The sequence below is a fragment of the Meleagris gallopavo genome, chromosome 5 (genome assembly GCF_000146605.3).
Source record: "Meleagris gallopavo isolate NT-WF06-2002-E0010 breed Aviagen turkey brand Nicholas breeding stock chromosome 5, Turkey_5.1, whole genome shotgun sequence".
Taxonomy (NCBI): domain Eukaryota; kingdom Metazoa; phylum Chordata; class Aves; order Galliformes; family Phasianidae; genus Meleagris; species Meleagris gallopavo.
Window position 1 is genome coordinate 5,747,104 of NC_015015.2, and position 14,781 is coordinate 5,761,884.

Genomic DNA, 14,781 nt, shown 5'->3' on the forward strand with positions numbered 1-14,781 from the left:
TAATATTTTTATATTTTTTAGGCAACAGTGACTCACATTTGTCTCGTAATTTTAAGAAATACAACAAAATTAATCAAAACTACTGTGTAAATAACTGGGATATCTTTTTCTTTCACATTTTATTGAAGAAAACCAATTCATATATTGAACTGATTCTGACACTGATTCTGTTTCCATTGTAAACAGTTCTTTTGAAGGAGCTTGTATCTGGGGTTAGTTTGACACAGACTGCTAGTCCTTTGTCTTCTTTTTCTACAGTAAATCCTGATTACAGAAGCTGATAGCAAATTGAAGATACCTCCCTGCCATAGATCTACGTAACAAAGTATATGAAGCCTATACTGATAATACTGCTTATACTGATATATATATATATATACTGCCTATACTGATATACTGCTTATACTGATAAATTGGTGAACTCGTGTGCATGCAACCACAATACTTTGCACTAGTTTCAGTATATTGAAACCAATTCAAGCAGAGTAAAGAAAGTAACTTTTTTTTTTCTTTACATGACAAGGATCTTTATTCTGCTTATTCTGCACTATGGTATGGGCCATGTTCCTGTCGATCCACAGAAATTTTATGGAAAGCTGTTTTAAAAGAAGGATATTCCATGCTATGGTATCTGACTTCATTTGTCATCAGGCAATGGCTGTGTACCAGGGCACTTCACAAGACTACTTTTCATAGAACTGCCAAGGTTGGAAAAGACCTCCAACTTCATCCAGTCCAACTGTCCACCTATCACCAATATCTCTCCACCAAACCACGTCCCTTAGGACAACATCTAAATGTTTCTTAAACACCTCCAGGGACAGTGACTCAACCACCTTCCTGGACAGCCTATTCTAGCTCCTGATCAATATTTTAGATAATTTTTTCCTAATATCCAACCTGAGATGAAGTGTCCCCAGTAGGTTCTTCCTTTATTCGAATAAAAAAGACTAAAGACTCCTCTGTCTCTTTTTGGGATAAAGATGATTGAGTAAGTGTATTGGAGCAGAAATTTTCCTAACAATAGAGTGATTTAATTTTAATGGTCAAATCAAATCCAGCTTCAGAGAGGACAGATAATTGCTTTGATGAGTGCAGATGATTTCTGACGGATTTGTTCTAAGAGCGGCATTTTGGTAGAATACAAAACTGCAAGGCATTAATCTGCCTTCTGTTCTGCTATAAATGAACACCTCAGGCAGTTTGCCTCAGACTTAGAAAAATGGTACATTAGGCTCAAATGTAAAAATACTGTCTTCTAAAAGAGACATTTAATTTATGAGGTTGACTACAATAAAACATAAATGATAAAATTAGAAATATAAGTATCTTATGCATTGCTTCATCTGGGATCTAATAAGAATAAGCACTTCCCCATGATAAAGCTGTTTGGCATAGAGCTCATAAAAATAATATCAATACATACTAAGAGGGAAAAACGTACATTCTGTAAAATTAAGGCATACTTGGTCTCTTTCTGTAACAAATAGTCTTAAAGATGAAATCTATAAGCATTATTATCTCCAGCATCAGCTCAGTTTTTGGCACAGTCCTCACAGAGATTCTCTGTGGTTGGAATTCATTCATTTTGTTTAATTTAAATGGTGTAAAGTAGACAGAAGAATTAATGCTTTGCTTAATAGAAAAATGAACAGAAAATTTTATAGAACTTAATCTCTTTTCTATAATTTGGACCCCTGAGTTTCCTCTGCCATTTCAAAAGCCACTCACTCGTGGTAAAAACAGCACTGATTCTCTTTTTAATTCGCACTTAATGGAGTAATAGAAATATAATTCCTATAGGAATCAATAGAGTTTCTATCACCAGACCTCAGTAAGAGTTGGATTGTGTGACAGGCATTTTTATTAATAAGAATCACCACTTGCTTATGAAAACCACAGTGTGTTCTTAAAATCAAAAAGAATGCAGCAGTTCAAGGTAACGGAGCATAAGAAAACCTTTTCTTGAAAGAAATTCATAAGCTGTGCCTGGATAAAAAATATTTCTCTGCTGTGCAATGCCGCAAAGTTGTGAAATTGTAAACGCCCCATTTCTGTTATTTTAGCATGTTACTTATTTCATGGAAAGAAGGATGGGAAAATAAAAGGATAATGACTCTAAGTCAGTGTGAGTAGAAAATATGAAGTACATTATCATGAGCTGTGGGTACTGCTCAAAATTTCAATGTATAGGTCGATAAGAAAGGTTATATTTTCAAATGACTACTATATTTCTGTAGTATGTGGGATATCTGCTGTGCCTATGCTGCTATTACCATACCTCTGTCAACGTGAGCATGGCCAGAAGTGCCTCTTTCAAGCAAGACTGCTTCTCAGATCTCAGAGATGGCACAGTTTCACACTGTCTGTGCTGCAAATCCTGCAGAAACTTAGCATGAATAATAACACCTTGTGCTAAGTGCTTTTGAGGAGATTCTTTTGCTTCATTAACTTTTCCTCCATTTACTTTCAACTTAGAAAAATCAGATCACCTGGCTTGCTTTGACCCTTGGGGATACAAGTGAAGTCTCACTTAAGGTCCTTAAATTCTCTTTGTGGAACTTAGCCTTGACTTTTAAAATGTCATGGGACTGAGAGTCGACCTTATAATGCATTGATTCTGTCTGGCTTAGTTATTGCAGCAGTAGTTGCAGTGCTGGATCAGAAATCATGCTCCAGAAACTCTGCAGCGGTGGTTTTTCACCTCGAGGTGATATTACTGAGTTCATGGTAGGGAAAAAAAAGGTGAGAAAAAATATCATCATTCATTTGAGTTATTATGTAATCAAGTATATCTGATTACATTAACACAACTGCATTTTTGTCAGTGAATGTGTATCTGAGTTTGGTTGGCTCAACTCAGGCACTGCAGAATTTAAAGGCATTTTTGCTAATGATTCCGGCAGAAAACTGTGTTTACACCAAAACATTTGCTTTACAAGAACTAAAATCTTGAAAATGATTTGTTCTAACAAACCTTCTTGTCCTGCAGAAATGTTTTGTCCTTATTCATTTTCCACCCATTTTCTTATAGGGAGAGCAGCTGATGCTGCAGCAGCAAAGAATTTGGACCCAAGAAGGTAAATGTTTTGATCTCCATTTTGTCTGAGATCTTTGCTTTCTTCAAGTGAAGATGTCATTGTTTGTAACAAGTAGGTAAAGGAGACCTGTATCTCTAATGACTGAAGTGCTTGTGGTGTATACACAGTAATGGTGACTGAGTTAGGCTGAGTCACTGGGCTTTCACCTGAGTGAGTAACTGACAGTGTTGAGGGAGAATACTGTATCTCCTAACCCTATCCACTGTATAGCTCATTGCTGTAGATCCCTCTGCTTCTGAAATTTTAAAGAGAGAGATTTACTGCCCTTTTGAAATGCAGTACTTTGCTGAATACAGAAGAGCCATGATATAAATGAATAAGAAATGAATAAGGCCATCCTTCCTTGGTGGTTACTGTGTCTGTGTTGTGTTTTTCTTTAAGGAACACACAAAAAAAACCTCCACTGCTCCTACAACTGCAAGAAGATCCACCGATTTCAAAACAGAGAAAATTTTAAAAAGAGTGTAGTTAAAAAAAAAAAAAAAAATCAATATTGAACTATGCAAGAACATAGAAACTTCACTGTTGTTGAGTGTAGACAAGGAACATTACTGAACAGAAATGCTGTGACTAAAATAACACACACATGTCCTGACTCCACTTCTCCTTGCTTGGGCACCATCCCAGCTAACATTAGCTGCTCTAGGGTACATGGTTGAGTGGGGAAATATTGATTGTAAGTGGATGGTTGGACTGGATGATCTTGGAGGTCTTTTCCAACCTTGGTGAGTCTCTGATTCTACTCTATGAATTCAGCTGATGTTTAAGAGTGAGGAGAATTTGATGCATTTATAGCAAAGGCAATGAGTATTTGAAATACGTGATGCACATTTATAAACGATATATGATTTCCCATCAGTAGCTCTCCTTGATATCAAAAACAAGCAAGATCTGAACAATTACAAGAAATTTTGAACCATGACAATATAATTGGTCTTTAACTATTTTCAACAAAACCTCTTGAGCACAGTTCATACCAAAACAAAGCTGAATTAATTTCTCTGCACTCAGTAGGATTTCATATTAGGTGTAGAGGAGACCGGGGAAACAGAATTAGTGTCAAGGTAAACATGGAAGAAAATCAGCACAGACAGTAAGTAAAGGCTTTGAAGCAAAGAACTCTGTGAAGCACTCCTAGTTGAATAGATTACTGCCTCTCTTGAAGATATCCTGTAGAAAAAAACGGCTTTTATAGCTTTAAGTAAAGCTTGATTGCCTTAGTTACAGCTCACTCCTCTTCTAGATGAGAAACACCTGACTTGGCTGTTCTTTGTGTGGATTACTTATTAGCAGAATGGATGACTTAAGGTGTTTTGTTTCTTTTCTTCTACTCTTGTACTAGGTTATCTGTTCCGGTGCCTATAGTTTGCAGCCCTGCTTGTGATGTGCCTTTGTATGAGCAGAACAGTTCTTCTCCGAAAGAACGGCTATAGCCTTCTCGCTTCTTTCCAGGTATTTCAAACTTTGTCCTTTTTGATTTGTCAGCAATGCTGCAAGAGTTCAAGCAACAGTGTAAGGCAGGAGAGGCTGCATAAATTACTGCCTGAGCTCTCTGTGAAAGAGCAACTGAAAGTCTTTTGTTGTTTTTAACTCCCACTGGGCAAGTAAATGCTTTAAATGCACTTTTGTTTTAAGATTATAAGAAAATGTGGTTAGTAGCTACAACTGTGGTGATCTTAACTGTTGTGATGAAGGCAGTATTCTGTGTGTCACATAGATGTTTTAGTTCTCTGTGTTTTAAGTGCTTTTTTTAAAGAATATGGGTTGCAGACTGTAGCCAGTATGAGGCATTGCAAGAGCTGGTTTTAATAGCAGATCAAATCTGAACAAACAAATGTTCTTTTAACAGTGGCCGCAAGTAGAGCATGTGGTAGTGACATAATGTAGAGGTCATGGCTGAGGCAATTCCAAAATGAAGACACGTTACAAAATATGCTCAGAAAGACAGACCTGAAGGCTTGAATTTTTTAATGCTCGTTCCTAACAGTGACCTTTAAAAGGAGCTGCGTGCAATCGTATCACAGTAGGTAGTTGTAGCCATTCAGTGAAGCGCTGTTGTACCTATGATGGAGAACATCAAAGGGTTTCTTACAGCTTTCAAGGTCTTTGTAGAGCAGATATGAGTTTGCAGACAGTCTGTTCAGTTTAATAACCTCAGCACATCTTTCACGTAATGGTTCCTTGACTGGCTCCTAGCTCCACTCAGCTAATTGAAACCACTACAGTTCAAGAGCACAGCCCTATAGCCTTCATTAAACATCAAGGCTGCTAGCTGAGGATACGCACCTAGCAGGTATGCTATCCTTAACTGGCATGAGAGCAAATGTATCAAATCTAATCCAGCTCCACTGAATCCAAAATTACAGATGATCAACACTGAGAAAGTAAATAAAATTTTGGCAAATCGATGTAGACAGAGTAGGCATCACTGTGTGTGTCTGGATAGGTGTACTGTATTTCTTTGGGGAGTGAACTGTGTGTTCTAATTTCTCTTCCTCTGGTGACCAGTTGATAGTTACATTACACCTCATGCAATCATCTTATCTAAAAGCTGATTTTGTACTTCAGTACAACTGTTATTGATTTATCTGGGTAGTTAGGTATGCAGCACGGTCAGAGCTGTAACTGCATTATGCGCTGATATCCACGTGGACTGCCTAGCGGTGCTCTCTCTCTGTGTCCATCCCACTGTTGTTTCTCTCTGAGTGTGTCATTTTTACTGAGCATCTGATGTCATTTGTTTTTCCGTGGCAGAAAATAGCTGAGTGCGAAGTCTTAAAATGCTCTTAAATTTAGAGTGTTTCAGGTTTTCTGGGAACAGTTCTATTACACTGGTGTGTGTGCATGCTTAACAAGAAGGAAGAGCTCTGAGACATACATAATTGGTTATTTATTACTCACTGATACCTTGCCAAAACAAAAACTTAAATCATTAGTAGTGGTAAAAATAATCACTACTGATGTAGAATAGGAATTCATATAAAAAATGGGACTGCTGCTTTAATAGAGGCTAAAAGGATATCATGTGGGCTCAGCCATAAATATGGATGTGTGTGTGTGTATATATTTAATCAACTGAATATTATGAAACAAATTATTTAAATCCTCAGTTTATTTATTAATATTATAAAATGTGTAGTCCACTTATCTGTGTAGTAAATGAATCATGTTTATTAATATCATTCTAATTATACAAAAAATCAGAGCTCTACATCTAACAGTTTTACATAGATCAATGTCACAATGTGGTGGAATAATATCATAATGGAATACTGATATAAACTTCAAATACTTGATATAAACATCAAATCTGGGAGATGTGTTTCCAATCTTCTCCATTTCTGGTGAAGTGCACTTCTTTGCTTTTGCTTCAAGTACATCTATCACTCTATCATAGCAATAAATAAAGCAATGTGCTTCTTTTGTGAGGCTTAGGTTCAGTTTTTGCATGGAGGGTCTTCCAAAGGACCCTTCTCCTGGCTGTTGGTGAAGTCTTAACATCACCACTGAGGTATCCATACAGAAAAAAATCATGTAATTTTTCAAGTTTTATCATGTTTACCTTACCTGTGCAGAAACATTGCAAATAATTCTGTTTTCACAAACAGATCTTCTACTTTACCACAGAAACATCTAAAGTGGAGTTGGCCTTTGAGCCAGCAAAACTCTCATCTGTGGGAATGCAATTTTTCAGTAGTCGACTATATAACCCCCATCTTCAATCTGTATTCTGTATGATTGTTTCTTGTGTCAGGCTTCTTCAAAAGAATTAATGCCCTCTGATTTCCACCTGAGATTATAGCTGGTATTTTAGCATTTGCTTTCTGATTTATAAGCTAATAAGGGACTGGAATAATGAAAGTGATATCTCTACAAAAACTTTGGAATAATAAGGTTGGTTTTTTGGGGGTTTTTGTTTTTGTTTTTAAACAAACATGGAAGACATCACATATATATTACTTCTGATGATATTGATTTTTATAAATCCTTGAAGGACACAAAGATTAATATTTAGATGCTACGTTTATTTTGATACCTGAGATGCCACTGAGCAGTAGACATGAATGGCCAATTCAATGACTAAATTACTCACAACATGTTGGTATTCCACATACCCAAGAGGGGAAAAAATAAATCTGTTTTTTTCTTCAGAAGATTTTTTATTCTTGTCTTAGTTGCTGTTAATATCCTCTTAGTGCTAAAGACGTACTTTCAGAAGTGGTTATTGAAGTGACCAGCCATGACTCTTTGTTAAGTTTGATGTAAATCGCCATGTAGGCTGAGGTAATGAAGGGAACACATTTTAGGAACTTACTTGCCAAGCCATTAAAACGATACTCTGAACTCTGTTGTCAAATGCTATAGCTAAGTAAATCCATTTATGTCAGTTAAAGGTCTTGGTTGTTACTTTGGTAACGGTGGAAAGCTACAATTTATTTCCTTTGTGTTGTGCTTATGCCAATATAGTTAGAAAATAATTCTTAATAGCTGTGTGTAGAGTCACTGACCAGGGCTAATACGTGGCTTTTTTTTGACTGCTGCTCTGTTTTTGCCTTGGCAGAGAAATTACCAGCTTCACTGCATGAATCCCCTTTGTATCATGCAGACCAGTTTCAGTGTGAATACTGAAGTGTATGAGTGCTACTTTTTTCTTTTGTATCAGAATGACTTATAATTTGAATGCTCAGTGAACATAAAGGAACAAAAGCTCAGCTGGCATTATTTAACTGTTAAATGCTGATGAAAGGCTTGAAGTGTGCTCTTCTACCTGCTTGGTGGTTGTGAGTGGGAGGTAGTGGTGTTCATAATAGACCTGCGGCTACTGCTGAACAGTTTTGCATCAAGTGTTTTGAAGTCAATGGCCTTACTATAGGGAATAAAGCTATTTTAACAGGCAGAGTCTGTTGTGGTAGTAAGCCCCTCTTTCTCTGCTTTTCTTGGGCTCCTGATCAGAGGGAGATCTGGCTAATGATGAAGCTTCCGACCTTAAAAACTGTGTTGCCTCCCAACTGAAGTTCTACAATATTCACAGTATTCAAATATTCAGGGAATATGGGGGGAGAGGATGGATTATTAGTGCTCTGGGGGCGAAGTCATTGTATCTGAAGAACTTTGCCTATGCTATTATTGCTACTAGGGGAGAACATCTACGTTTTCTCAAGGACTCTTGTGAAAAAACATGTTAGTATTACCATAGGTAATAAAGTCACTTGGTAGCCAAGTACAGTGTGTTTTTTAGGGTTAGTTCCTGCTTCCTCAATGCACAGAGGAAGTGCTGGATTGAATGTTGATTGTATGCCCAGAGTGCCTTCTTTTGCTTTGCTTAAATCCTAAATTCCTCAATACATATCTTAATTTTTATCTAAATTCTTACCTACGTACTGGATTGGTAAAACCATTTACAGTCCTGAAATGATGTGTGTGCTCTGCAGTACTTTGGTTTAGGTCTTATTAGTTAAACCATATACTTCAGTAAAACCCATTAAAAACGATCTATTATCAAGTGAAGAAAGTGCTCATGAAATGCACTAAAATGAATCGAAATACTGAGCTAAACTTTTCCTCGGTGCATAATGATGAGTTGAAACTACTCATATGGCAGCATCTGTCCATCTCAGTTTTGCCTTAAGTTGGTTGTCGTACTACTGGTATGGATTCTGCTATAAATCAAGCATAGCGAGTGAGGCTTCTGATTCTATTTTTTTATTTTAATTTTTATTACTATACATCAAAATGTCAGCATATAGAGCCAAAATAGGGATGCAAATCTTTGCATTTTTAACCAGGCTCGGTAAATGAGGAATCTACTCATTCTGGAATCCTCCTTATAATTAAGCATCAGAACAGATATTTTCTGACATATAACACAGTAAGAAAAATTCTTTATGAAGATAATCATGTTCAGAAATCTTCCTAGAAAAACCTACAAAAAGAAGACACAACACAGCAACAAATCTTTTGGTTCTTCTCTTATCAGATGTAAATCAGTTGGACAGCTTTGAGATCAAGGAGCCCTGCTGTTCCACGCCAGCTAAGAAAGTAGCTCAAGATGCCTTCAAAACACCACTGCATTTTATTTTGGCACTTAAATGACATTTGTTGAGTGTTAACTTGTTTGCAAAGATAAGCACACTCTGCAGTTTACAGCTTTGGCACGTATCTTCAGGTTCTTATCTCTGAAAACACTGCTTGCCTGTGGCATGTTTGGCAGGCAGCAATGCTCCTGCATTCCCCTCAAGTCACAAGCAAGCGTAGAGTTCACCTTTGTTTCTTTTCCTGTGGGCATTTAATAGTACATAGCAGCACTGCTGCTGCCTGCTTTAAAGGGAGCTATGTCAGGACTCAATGATGAAATCTCTACATAAAAAAAGATTGAGCTATTTTTTGTGGTATTTTCATAGTAAATGTTCTTCGTGCGTTGTAAGAAAATTTTGAAATATTTTCTGATAAATTCTGCTTTTTTCATATGTGACTCAGAGTGGTGTTAAATAGAACTTTGCATGTGTTACAGATTTTCTTGTTAATTAAAATATTTCTGGTCATAGGAAGGGAAGGAGTTAACCAGTGGATGTTTGCCAGGAACGTGATCTCCTTAATAGACATTTCTTTTATTGCAGATCTCTGCAGGATGTTTGATCTGTAGCTTCTCCCTGCACTGCAGTTACTGGAGTCAGTATTTCATAGAAGAAAGTGATATAATGAGTGTTGGAGGTCATGTTCTGTGGTACTTTTCAAGCAACAGAGTAGAAATCTTGGCTTAAGTTGTTTTTGGGTTGTTTTTTTTTTTTTGACATCTCAGATTCTAGTGTGTTTGTTTGTTTGTTTGTTTTAAATAACTCTAAGTGTTGTTTTTTTTCTGTATCTCCTCTTAGTTAGGAGGCAGCTTAGGTGGCTAAAAAAGAAAGATCTTGAGCCCGGAAGAAAATACGCAACATGAAAAGGCCATATATTTGATCATCCACAAAGCCTATGAGAAAGTTCACAGTACCACTGGAGTAATATTAGATGGATGACAATGACCAGAATTGCTCCTAGTCTGTAGCAATAGCAACTGAGGACAATGGCAGTATTTAGGATAGTGGAGATAGTAGGTGAAATAAGTGCTGGGGCAGGGCAAAAGCCAACTGCAGTTTCACAGTGTATGTCAAAGACCATCCCATCCCAAAATCATAGAACTCTTCCTGTGCTCTAAGGCATCACTTGAGCTATGACCTTATGGATGTTTATAAATGCTTCTTAGCTGTATTTTGTTTGCCTTTATTAAGAAAGGGGATGTTGAAGGGATATGTGAAAACAACTTTGCTGTGTTGAGCAAGAGGGAGCCAAATCTGAATTGTTATACGCTAATTGGACGAGCTGGAAATTCCTGGGATTTTAGAGTGGATCATTTGAAAATGTACAGGATAGCAACTGACAGCAAATTAGTAATTTGGACACCAAGTGTTGTTTCAGCAAGACAAGAAACAAATCTTTCTGTTCAGCAACTAAAAATATTTGGAAGTGCCCTGATTGTAAAATTCTAACATACGTGAGATTGTGATGTGTGTCAAATCAATCCAGAAAATCCGGAAAACTTCTTCATTGGGTAAAAGTGAAATTAATGTTTTGTGTTCTAACGATAGAAAAGAAAATCTTTTAGAATAAATCCTCTGAAGTATCTGCATCTTTAAATGCTGTGTTATCGATCAACTTGTTTATATATAAACTGCTTTTGATCTTAGTCCAGTTGCTTAAGAAATGTGAACCTGTGTGCCTTTACCTCATTCTGTTACATGGCAGTACATAAGAGTTGATGCAAAAAAAACCCTACTGAATCCAATAGTTTATTTTTCCACAAGTTTTTTTTTTCCTTACTAAAAATCACTGCAGTGTTCTACTTGTGGAACAGCATGACCTTAAGAGGCCCTTATTGTCTTAAGCTGTTCTGTTTTTCAAGTACCTTTAATATAAGCCTAGTGGGAAAAAAATGTATGGCATTTGGTTGTTGATTTTATTTATTTATTTATTTTTGCAATGAAGTGAATACTTTCACAAAGGAAAGAGAAAGAATAGGCCATAGGCTCTGATGTACTTCTGTGTGGTTTTTAATTCTGTACTGGATGTTTTGATGTAGTTACATTTTAGTTCTGAATGCTATCAACATCCCTGTATGTGTTTCCAATCACATGAAGCAGATATTCCCATCTGTATAATTTTGAGCACCTCCTAGTTTGCTTGGAAGGAACATAATAAGAGTTGAAGGAATACACAGTTTTCTTATTTTTATTTTTTCCCAATCTTTACTTGTGCCTCTGTTCCCCTTCTATATAAATCAAAATCCAATGTACCGTGTGCTGTAGTTCAGAAGGTTTCATATCTATGCTGGCAGCTGCTATAACCAATGATTTAGGCCACCCTCTACCCAGGAAAGAGAAGATGTTAGAAGTTGGTGATTGTTGCAACTCTGAATCTTATTTGTGGATTTCTGTTTAAATGCTGAGAGAAAAGCTTAAGAGCTGTGCTATTGCTTTTAGACTGTTTCAAAACAAACCGAGTGATTCATAGAATCACAGAATGGCCTGGATTGAACAGGACCTCAAAGTCCTCACCTAGTTTCAACCTCCCTGCTGTGGACAGGGTCACCAACCACTAGATCAGGCTGCCCAGAGATTCTTGCAGCACTGCTTTATGAAGAACAATTGCGAATTGTGTTCTGTTGAGTTCATATGATGGTGCTCATTGAATGCAAATGAAGCAAAAGGATGATGTATCACCTGCAGCACTCAGCTTGGTATCATCAGTATACTTGCTGAGGGTGCATTTGATCGCACTGTCAATGTTGTTGATAAGAATGTTGAAGTACACCGGCCCACTGATGACCAGCCTCCAACTGGACATAGAGCCATTGACCAGAACTCTGACTGCAATCATCCAACAAATTCTATATCTACCAAATAATCCAACCTTCAAATCCTTTTCTCTCCAATTTATAGATGAGAATGATGTGGGACAGTGTCAAATGCCTTGCACAATTTCAAATGGACTACCTTCTATTTTGTGCCTGGTTTCTAGCAGCTATTTGGCTTATAGAGACAGAATGGAAGGGATAAATGAAATAGGGATGAGGAAGTGAAGTTGGTGCAATGTGAATCATCAGTGTCTATGTTGGTGTTTGATTTTTTTTATTTTTTCTTTTCCACCTACACTAAAAACTTACTAGTGGAAGGAAGGTAAGAAAAGACTAAGATAAGAGACTGGCAGAGCAAAGCAACCCAGCATTGCTACCATTACCATAGATGAAAATAAGACTCTGATGTGCTCTTCAAGTGTTAGTTTAGACCGTTGTTACTGGAGTTACCTAAGGATTTGGTCAGGTTTTTTTACAGCATCTGTCTGAACGTGTAAATTTAGCTTATTGCCTTCAACAAGATAATTCACTATAGACCACTAGAGAACTTTCTTTTAATTCCTGTGAAATTTTAACAGGACTTCCGATCCATTGCTGTAGTCATACTAGTTATAAAGACTGCAATAGCCATTGACTAATGGTGAAAATGACTCTAAGCAAAAAAAGGCATTTTAATGGGAAGAGCAAGCACTGAGAGATATGTCAATATGAATGTCCACAGCAGTATGGAAAATGAGACTACAATTATTTCAGCTCATGCAGTGTGTTTTTGACAGCCTTCAGAGATGGAAAATACTTTGCTAGCTACTTCTCTCTGTGAGCATTCATGAGTAGAACTTAAACATTATGACGTTTAAAATGGGAGGTCAGCACAGATGCAATTGTAAAAGGCAGAGAACAGTACGGCATAGTTTTGCTGCATTATCTTGTACATCCCACTGGAATATATTATTCTCCAAATAAAATGGTGTGTCTGTACTTAAAGCATGATGCTGCTTTTGTATGTCCTTTGCATGTTGGCTATTTCTGAATATAGCCAATGAAATCTCAGAAGTTTAATTCTGCATTGGAATCTGTTTATCTGAACTCAAGGACTTATAAAGGTCAATATGCAACGCAGACTCAAACTCTCCAACTTACTCTCCATTCAAGTAAATATTGATCTCTCTTGCGGAGGATTTCAGGGAATGAATCAGGTAATTCACAGATAGTGATGGAGATTTATACTGGAATGCTATGTCAAATATCAGAACTGATCACAAGTGCTCTACTACAGAATGAGAGACAATGTGCTAATGCGTTTATACAAGTACTTAAATCTTAAGGTTTGATGTAAAGGGCATGTTTAAGGCTTCTTTAAGCATCCTCAATGTGGGAATCAAATGTTTCTGCATTAGAATTAGATAATAATTTTTTATTTCATGGTCTCCGCTGCCATAGTTCTTTTTGGGAGTCTTTCTGCTTTATTTAGGGGGGCTCTCTGATTGCATCGCTTATCCTCTAGATGAACCTTCCCCAGGAACGCACAATCAGTATATAGGTGAAGTATATATGTAATATTTTGTCATACACAGTGCAAGAATATCCTGCACGAGATTGATCAAACCAGAGAACAAGTCATGGCACGCACAAGGAAATGCCTGAAGAGACATCCGGAAGGCCTGGCATCACCAGGTGCTCTTTGTTTAAGGAAGATTTTGAAGAAAATCACCATATCAATGCGACAAGAAGAGCACTGAGACATTTTGTAAACAAGAGGATGGCTACTGACTGACACCAGATAGCACATAATTAACAAATGTAAACTTTGATAAGATTATGAACCTGGAGTACCCAGCCAATGGGGAAACAGGGGAGGGGAATAGGCAGAGGGGGAAATGAGGTACAAAAGCTGTCACTGTGGCCTTAGGGGTGCCCCTGCGTGCGGGATGCCCATCATTGCAATCGCGAATAAAATCTGCTTTTATCAGAAATGCTGTCCTGACAAAAATTATTTGGATATTTCCAACACTCAACCCCTACGTAGTAGGTGCTTCCGAACACAACACTGTGTCGAAATGGTGAATTTTGCTAAGTTTGCACATTGTTCACTAGTCATAGTTAATATGCTTAAAGTGTGTTTTTATGTTCGTTTACTAGCTTGGGTTGCTTGAGTTCTGTTTCAAGGGCCTTTATACAACAAGAAAGAACAAAAATACGCAGCCCTTTTGGCTTATAATAGAAATACACTTCTTCCAATGCATGGTGAATTTTTCAGATTATGAAATACATGCAGACTGGCATAGGTGTATATTTTAAAACATATAGTGAACTTTCAAGAAGAGTTTCAGACTATTGAAAGTCAAATGTCTTACTGTAGCATTTTTTTTTTTTAATGTGTGTCCACATATATATATATGTAGGTTGTACCATTGCAGATCATAAAACTTTCTTTTGGCACTTTTAACTTGAAGAATTTTGTAGTATTTTCTGGATAATGATAAAAAAAGATTCAGCATGCATAATGAACTTCTTGTAGCTACAGATAATGTTTTCCAGTTTAAGGATGTGTATTATGCGTATTCATGCAAGACTGAGAAATCTTAGCACATTTGATGGTGAATGGCTTTCAAAAGGAGAATGCAGAGTATAAATAACACAATGCGCTCCAGTTTTTAAAGGCTTTTAAGGCTTGTCTGTGGCAATGGAGCTGCTTTGAACTATCTGCCCTCCCTGCTGTCGCTGTCTGGGCAGTTCTAAAGCATGGTGTGATGAGTTGACGGTTGGACTAGATGATCTTAGTGGCCTTTTCCA

At 37.1% G+C, this 14,781-nt stretch overlaps 1 long non-coding RNA gene across 1 annotated transcript in view; it reads left to right on the forward strand.

Annotated features, from left to right (window-relative positions):
- Positions 1-4,380: 4,380 nt before the first annotated feature.
- LOC109367994 overlaps positions 4,381-14,781 on the forward strand; it is a 44,219-nt gene continuing 33,818 nt past the window's right edge. Inside the window, exon 1 of the long non-coding RNA XR_004160020.1 lies at positions 4,381-4,553. This is a non-coding gene — a long non-coding RNA (uncharacterized LOC109367994). The remainder of the gene's footprint in view (positions 4,554-14,781) is intronic.